This window comes from Ascaphus truei, chromosome 2 (assembly GCF_040206685.1).
Source record: "Ascaphus truei isolate aAscTru1 chromosome 2, aAscTru1.hap1, whole genome shotgun sequence".
Lineage (NCBI taxonomy): Eukaryota > Metazoa > Chordata > Amphibia > Anura > Ascaphidae > Ascaphus > Ascaphus truei.
Window position 1 is genome coordinate 240,541,789 of NC_134484.1, and position 9,194 is coordinate 240,550,982.

Here is a 9,194-nt window from a genome sequence, read left to right on the forward strand (position 1 = left end):
TAGGCAAGTGTTATGGGGGAGTATGGATAAGGAGGTGGAGAGGTCAAACTTTACTAGGTCAAGGGTTTGAAAGGGAGACGGAGAGAGGGAGGTAAAGAGAACAAAAGCCCGATTTCAGGGTCTGGATTTATCAGTGTTGCGTAACCAAAAAATGTTTGCATAATTGTTTGAACATCAAGAGCATTTTTTTTTTTGGCCCCAGAATTGCATTACATTTGCCCCACTATGTTAACGTTGCACCGTGCTGGGTATTATAGTGTAGGATAGCTTTTCTTTGAGTCTGATGTGACGCAGGAAAACATTGCAATTGCTAATGTTCAATACATACATTCAATTGCCAGTTTTATTTATATGCACTTGTCTCTTGAAGTCAGTACGGTAGTATGTAGATAAATATTAGAAATGGAAAACTTCCATAACTGTGCAACAAGTACCGTATATTAGTGTGCCTCATGATTTAATCCTACAGCAGGTGTGTGTTTAGACTGAATCTTAGCACATATGGCCAACATGTTCTACAATCCTATCAATCCTATTGGTTGTTACACGTGTCTTTTTTTATCAAAAATGTCAGAGAGCTTTTCACTATGAAAACATATCAAAATACTGTATTGATTTATTTTCATACAGACAGCAGGGGTGCCAGCTGCAGCATCTAATTTAGAAGTCTGAAAATGTGCTGGGTGCTATGCTGGTTGCTATACTTGAGTTAACTTTGTTTCAGATGTATTGTTTAGACAGGATCATCATTTTAAAGAAACTGGTCCATTTTACATAGCCATCATTGTCTTTCAATGACTTTCTGGACTTTGTGTCTATAAAGTATAGATAGAATACTGTACTTGTCCTTAACTTGCTGTAGTCAAATGTGGAGCACGTAGCCACAAACAAAGGCAAAATTACACATCACACATTCCCCCCACCCTTTTTCTCTTATTATTTTAATATGTAAAGCATGTGACAATGTAAAATTCTACATGCTAACCTAAACTGGCAATGGCAAAGACTGCGCTCCCACAGCAGCGGAGGCGCGCCTGGAGAGTGAATAGTTAGCGTTTCCGGGTTTGGGTTGGAGAGATCGGGTTAGTTGAGATTCTTGCCAGAGTCCAGGGCCGGAGACAGAGGGATGGTCAATGTCCGTTGTGTCGTGGTCAGGGGTTGGAGCCAGGAGAGTGGTAGTATATCCGATAGCCATGGTCAGGACTGGAGAGGTGTGGGTAGTCAGAGGCAAGCCGGGGTCTTTATCCAGAGGGGGTCCAATAGTCAAACTGGGTTGGTACACAAGAAAGCAGCAGAGAAAAACACAGGAACAAGGCACAAGGCAAGGCACATTAAATGCAGGAACACAAGGCTAAACAGGTTATGCCCAGCAAGGTGAAAGTGAAAGCCTTTTAAAGTAAACAGGAACCAATAGCAAGGGAGGCGGAGTTGAGGTGCGGCCTCTGTGGAGGGTAGGATAGGCTGCAGGAGACAAGTGGGCTATTAGGAATTCTTGCCACGCAGCTGGGGAGTGGTGCACGCCGTCACATGCGTGCGTGCGCGTGACAGACGCACAACATGACTGGGGGGCGGAGCCACGCTCGTGGCATGAAGTAAAGAGCTGCAGGTGCGCGCGCACTCTGTAATCAGAGCATGGAGGCGAGCTGCAGCAGGTAAGGAGGGAACATGCCGCAGGGGACGTGTTCCCCGAGTCCTTACAGTACCCCCCCTTTGAGGAGCGGCCTCAGGACGACTCACAAATGGCTTCTGCAAAATCCTGGCATGGAACTGGATTTCGGATTCTTCTCGGCCTTGTACCATCACTGGTGGTAGTTTAGCAGAGAATCTGGGACTTTGGAAGACCGGTTTAAGAAGGGAGACTTGGAAGACCGCCGGAATCCTCATGGATTGAGGAAGTTGTAGCCGATAGGCCACCGGGTTGACCTGTTCCAGCACCGAAAAGGGGCCTAGAAACCTGGAAGCCAGCTTCAGCGCAGGGGTCTTCAACCTAATATTCCTCTATGAAAGTGACACCTTGGCTCCTAGCCAAAATTTGGGTGTCTCACGGCGATGGCGATCCGCCTGTTATTTCTGTCTCTGTACGGCCTCTTGTAGCATTCTCTGAATCTCCTCCAGGAGTCCTGTAGAGTATTTACTCTGGAGTCTGCTGCAGGGATCCCGGATGGAATAGAAGAGATGGAAAAGCATGAGGGGTGGAACCCATCATTTATAAAGAACGGCGACTCTTGGGTGGATTAGTTTCTGAGGGAGTTATGGGCAAATTCGGCCCATGGCGGTTGTCCTGTGTGTCGGATATGAAACACCTGAGATATTACTCTAGTGATTGGTTTGTTCTCCTTCCGTCTACCCATTAGTTTGTGGGTGGCAACCTGAAGAAAAAAGAAATGTAATGTCCAACCTCTGAGCAAAGGCCCGCCAAAATTTGGAAATAAACTGGGACCCACGATCAGGTACAATAGAGAGTGGGTCCGTGGATACAGAAGATGTCCTTAATAAAGATGTCTGCCAGAGTGGCAGAATTGGGATATGAAATGTGCCTGTTTAGAGAACCTGTCAACAAGGATGGTATTCATCCCACTAGAGACAGGGAGCTCGACAATAAAGTCCATTGAAAGGTGTGTCCAAGGACGCTTGGGTATGGGCAAGGGGCAAAGAAAACCTGGCGGTTTATTGCCTGATGATTTTTTTCGGGCACAGATGGAGCAGGAACGGATGAATTCATCGATATCCTTAAGTAATTTGGGCAACCAGAAGGTGCGTTTGATCAAATCTGAGGTTCTTCTTGAACCTGGAGTCGATGAAAGCAGAGGCGGAGGTAAGGAAGCCAGGACCCTCAAGAGATACTGGAAGCATTATTCTAGTCGGCAGGATTTCTTTACTGGAAGGAGAAGCAGAAATGGTACCCAGTGAGATCCCCTCATACCTCATTGGGTGTTGGCGTTTTCCCAGCTTTGTGGGACAGCGACGTACGCGATGACCAGGCAAGCCGCAGTCGAAACAGAAACCTCCATTCCTCCGGCGTTGTTTTTCAAAAGAAGAGATTTGGTGACTTCCTATCTGTATAGGTTCTGGAACATCAAGAGCTGGGGAAACGATAGGAGAAAGACTGCGCACAGGAACATGTTATGCGAGATTTTGGACGATGACGTTCAGCCCTCCTCTCCTGAAGGCGCTGATCAACTAATACATACGGCAATAAGTTCCTCCAAGTCAGTAGGTCGTTCCTGGGTGGCCAATTCATTTTTAAGTGGTTCGGACAGACCCTGCCAGAAGGCTGCTGATAGGGCCTCATCATTCCATCCTGTCTCCGCGGCAATGGTCCGGAACTCGACGGCATACCTTGCGACAGATCTATTATCCTGTGAAATATGAAACAGGGAGGAAGCTGCAGTGACCTTTCGGCCTGGAGTGTCAAAGACCTGTCTAAACTCTTCAAGAAGCAAGCAAAGTCCTGCGTGAACTCTGGTCTTTGCTCCCAGATGGGAGATGCCCACGCCAGATGGGAGATGCCCACGCCAGTGAGCAGGGCAATAATGTATGCCATTTTGGATCTATTAGAAGAGAAACGTGAGGGAGTTAACTCAAATTATATATCACATTGGTTGAGGAAAACTCTACAGCCATGGGGATCCCCCACATAGCGATTGGGGGTAGGAAGACGAGGTTCAAGAGGCAGAGATACTTCCACGGTAGGGAAAGACAAGGTTGCAGGTCTGATACTCAAGGACTGGGATTGTCATGCGGACAAGGTTGCTATGCTTTGAGTCAAAGAATCAATCTGATTCTGAAAATATAGGAGGCGTTCACCAATAGAGACTAGGGCCTGGCCCACCTCAGGGGGTTCCATGTTCATTGGGCTGAGCATACTGTAACGCTTGCGCTCACCACAAACAAGGCGGGACCACGGTACTGAGGTGGGAAAGTACAATACTGTGCACCCACAGCAGCGGAGGCACGCCTGGAGAGTGAATACTGCACCGACACACTTTATTCGAGCAAATACCCAGTATGTACCTGGCAGATACCTGGAATGCGCCGCTCCTCACCTCTGAAAAGCCCCGTTGCGTTTGCCTTCCCAGCCTGGGTTTATGCCTGGCTGACGGGCGGCTGATCTGTTAAATGATAATGATTTTGATATAATAGGCTGCAATGCTTCGCGTGTCTACCAGATGGCATAAATTCATGAATTGTAATGCAGTATATATATATATATACTGTGCAGTATTGCAGCCAGCGGGAATAAAATGCTTAAATCCCTGCCTGGAAAATACCTCAATGCACTCGGGCAGAAAACAGTCACAAACCTCAATACACCCGGGTATACCCGAATTCGTGGGACTAGCCGAGCTCGAATAAAGTGTGTCGCCAGTGTAGTTAGCGTAGCCGGGTCTGGGTTGGAGAGATCAGGTTTGTTGAGTTTCTTGACAGAGGGATGGTCAATGTTCATTGTGCCGTGGTCAGGGGTTGGAGCCAGGGGAGTGGTATATCCGATAGCCGTGGTCAGGACTGGAGAGGTGCAGGTAGTCAGAGGCAATCCGGGGTCTTTATCCAGAGGGGGTCCAATAGTCAAACTGGGTTGGTACACAAGAAAGAAGCAGAGAAAACCACAGGAACAAGGCACAAAGGCAAGGCACAGCAAATGCATGAACACAAGGCTACACAGGTTATGCTCAGCAAGGTGAAAGTGAAAGTCTTTTAAAGTAAACAGGAACCAATAGCAAGGGAGGCAGACCGGAGGTGCGGCCTCTGCGAAGGCGAGGATAGGCTTCAGGAGACAAGTGGGCAATTTGGAATACTTGCCATGCAGCTGGGGAGCGGTGCACGCCGTCACGTGCGTGCGCCATGTGTGACAGATGCGTGACGCGACTGGGGGGCGGAGTCACGCTCCGTGGCACGAAGTGAAGAGCTGCGGGTGCACACACGCTCTGTAACCAGAGCAGGGAGGCGCGCTGCAGCAGGTAAGGAGGGAACACACCACAGGGGACGTGTTCCCCGATTCCTTACACAATTGTTTGGTGCTCCTGTTAAAAATCTGTGAAAAATCTGTCAAAATCCTGACTGTGTGCCTAACATAATGGCCACCTTTCATTTTCAATCAATTCTTCAGTCAGTATAGCTCAGCAGCTACAATGTATCCTGATATTACTAAGGTAACATTATCTATTGTTATAGTTTACAGCCCGAACTGCTAGGAACATTGGCAACACAGTATGACAAAAACGAAAGTGTTGCAAAGATCTTGCACTGCTTGGGAGGTGGGCTAAAACCTGCTTTGGAAATCACGGGATGCTTTAAAACTCATAAAAAATGGCATTAATTAAGAGTTTAATTTAATTTTTTCATCTAATACTACAGAACTGATTTCTTAAAAATATAAACACACACACACACATATATATGTATATGAAAAAAACCTCTCTGTGTGGTCGAAATGTCAGTTATCTGTGATGCTGTTTAAGCTAATATAACCTTTTGTCATCTTCCTACTGTGTGCTGTCTCTACTTTATCAGTCCTCGGATGGTAACGTGTTTTATTTATATATATATATATATATATATATATATATATATATATATATATACACAGTTGCTATATATATATATATATATACAGTTGCTATATATATATATATATATATATATATATATATATATACAGTGGTTGACAAATCACCCAAAAATCTACTCGCCAAACCAAAAAATCTACTCGCCACCTAGACCTGCCCCCAATCCCACCATGCTTGGGCAGCCATGAGGAGGTCGCCACGGGGTCAAATCCAGTCGCCACGGGCCTATAGGTCAATGGATTTGTCGAACACTATATATATATATATATATATATATATATAGCAACTGTAAATATTACTGTATGTTCATTTGCATGTCTTAGACAGGTCTGCAACCCTGTCTTTCACCATTATCGCCCAACACACAGCACTTCCACTGCAGCAAGGGATTCTGGGAATTGACATGCAAATGAGCACACAGGGCCACCTTTTGTCTCAAGCTCATATTACACGAGCAACCCTTAAGCCAATGCATGCTGCTTTAAACACAGCTTTTAAGCATAGGCTGGGGTGAGATGCAAAGCCAGTAAACCCACTCACAGACATGTTTCAACCTTGATGGGTATCATCAGTGTGAGGTTGGTTGCTGGCTATGCTGGTTTGAGACTAAGGCCTCGGTCCCGCTGCGCTCGTTGGCATGGGCGGCCATGTCGCGAGTTCCCCACCAGCAGGGGAATCCTCGCGAGCCGGTCCCGGTCCCCCCTGGCGGCACAGATGACTACACGCTGTGGCACGTCAGCCGCTAGGAGACACAAGAGAATGGTGTTTCCTAGCGTTGACGCGTCACGTGGTGTGGCTGTGAGCCAATGGGGAGGGGAGGCTTCGGAAGGAGGAGAGGCTTCGGGGAGCGGGGAGGAGTGTGGAGTGAAAGCAGGTGAGTGCTTGTCTGTGTGTGTATGTGTGTGCCCGAGTGCGTGAGTGCCTGCCTCTGTCTGTGTGTGTGTGTATGAGTGCGTGAGTGCCTGCCTCTGTCTGTGTGTGTGTGTATGAGTGCCTGCCTGTGTGTGCGCGCGTGTGTGTATGAGTGCGTGAGTGCCTGCCTGCCTGCCTGTGTGTGTGTGTGTGTGTGTGTGTGTGTGTGTGTGTGTGTGTGTATGAGTGCCTGCGTGTGTGTGTTTAAACTTACCCTCAGCAGCTCCAGCTCCAGCCCGAGTCCGTGGAGGGAGGGGGGGAGGAGAGTAGCGGGTCCCTCCGCTCAAGCCACGCCCCCCCTCCCTGTCAATCCTCCCACTCCCGCCCACCTCCCGCTCCGGCTCCCGCTCCCTACAGACCGCATATCGCGGTCTGTGTATCTCAGCGCACCGCCTGTCTGCAGTGTGGGTGCGCTGACTCTGGAAGCGGGGCCTTAGCCTTAGAGTAGGTTTTCACCACCCTTATTAAAGTTATGGTGGCTAAAAAAAGTGACAAAAACCCTCCACAGTAAAGCATATAGCAACTGTAAATATTACTGTATGTTCATTTACATGTTTTTAACAGGTCTGCTACCCTGTCTTTCCCCATTATCGCCCAACACACAGCACTTCCACTGCAGCAAGGGATTCTGGGAAATGACATGCAAATGAGCACACAATATATATACTGTATATATATATATATATATATATATATATATATATATATATATATATTTATATATTCTAGTGAATATATATTCTAGTGAATATATATTCTAGTGAATATCAGGTGCACAAAAACTATGGTTAAAAGTCAATATCTAAATAATGCAGCCCAAATGCAGGCTTTAACACAAAAGCCAAAAAATATCAATGATATCAGTTGCACCAGGCGCAAATTTTAGAAATAAAACAATGTTAAAGTAGATCTGTCAACAGGGGGTTAATATGAATATATACCATTGAAGGGGGTGAGAATTGCTCCTCTACTTATGCAGAATTGAAATAGATACAATATATCAATGTTTGAACCACTTGCAACTTTGTGCCATACAAGACATTAACACATTAGCTATGAGAGAATGGAGAGAGTTGGAAATGGATCACAATGTCTCTGTGCTTCTATGTGGAAAGTTCAGATCAAAGTTAGCTGAGTGAGATCAATATTAGATGTTTGCAAATAGCATAGTGTCAATTGGGGAGCGCTGAAACATACTAAATAAATGTAACTATTAGATATAATAAAAGTGAATAAATGTGAATAACTTCTGTGTGAAAAAGTGAACAAATAATTTCAACCATATAGTGATGTGGTGGTCTCTTATTCCAATTTCTTCACAGACTGCAAACAGCAGGTTTCTTCCTCCAGGGTTTCATACATAGAGAAAGATAATACCCAATAGTGTCGGTTGTACTGTATAAGTTGTATTTCTCTCAAAACATATAAAGCTTCAAATGGTCACACTCACATTTCCAATGATTTCAACAGACAATGTACAGGGGTCTTTATGGGTGATCCTCGGTGGTCCTGTGCAGTCCCTGATATTTTTGTCTCTCTCCCCGTCATCGTGACCAAGGGGAATGACAGGCTCACTCACCCAGCGTTCACTTCCTGGTTGTGATGTTACGATTTTCACGTCTCGCAATATGTGGTGTTGCAGAGACTGGAATTGCTCTCCGGACCTGCTGTTTCCTTTGTGGTTGAAATGATTTGTTCACATTTTCACACAGAAGTTATTCACATTTATTCACTTTTATTATATCTAATAGTTGCATTTATTTAGCACTTTTCACCGCTCCCCAATAGTTTCTTTTTCCAGCTGGTAATTAAGCAGTCTACAGCAACAAGGTAGAATCAAAACCTGAGGTGGAGTGCTACTCCCCCACACAACAATCACAGGCATTATGTCTTTGTGTCCTATATTTTTCGGACCTACAGTACCTTCTATTTTCTGTCATATATCTGTTGGAGGTGAAGGTGTCATGATTTTTGAATAAACAGATTTTTGAGAGCTCAATACTTCGGTTTTTAATTAATAAAAAAAAAACACATTTTTGTTAATGTCAAATTATAATAAATATTGATTTTTACATTTTGTCTTAATATTGAAGTCAGTTGGTGTTCTTGTAAATTTGTTGATATCTTTTCGGTGACAAACATTCAAGTTTTTCATACATTAAATGATAACGTACAAAGCTTTTAGGTTACGTCTTCAAGTGTACTGATATTCTTGAAAAATCAAACTATGCACTAGCTAGAATGAATATTGCAAATATATTGTATTGTGATGTTTATTTAGAGAATGGCAAATTTCCCAAATGTTTATTTTCATTTTCAAAATGTTCGAAAACAATTTGAAAGTTTGAACAACAACGTTTTGGCAAAATTCTCAAATTTTACCAGAGAAGATAAGTTTGAAACGGATAAAGGGATTTTGCAGGACATATGGAAAGACCCTTTCTCTGCCGCTTTCGCTCTCTCTCTCATTCTCTCAATCTCTCTCTGGGGGCTATGCACTAAGCAGTGATAAGTCGTTTTAAGAGCGCAAAGTGCTCTTAGAACGTGAAGTTCCGCCGAGCGCTATGCACTAAGCCGCGCAAACAGGCACGTTGTGCTCTAAAATGGGCTTTTCATTGAAATTTTTTCTAAGTCCAACTTTTATCGTACGATCAGCTGTTTGCGCTGAATCCTGCCCTTCTGCGGGATTCACTAAGCAACGCAAACTGATCGTAC

At 44.9% G+C, this 9,194-nt stretch overlaps 1 long non-coding RNA gene across 1 annotated transcript in view; it reads right to left on the reverse strand.

Moving 5' to 3' along the window:
* LOC142487186 (uncharacterized) overlaps positions 1 to 8,029 on the reverse strand; it is a 51,050-nt gene extending 43,021 nt beyond the window's left edge. Inside the window, exon 1 of the long non-coding RNA XR_012799162.1 lies at positions 7,930 to 8,029. This is a non-coding gene — a long non-coding RNA (uncharacterized LOC142487186). The remainder of the gene's footprint in view (positions 1 to 7,929) is intronic.
* Positions 8,030 to 9,194: the final 1,165 nt, after the last annotated feature.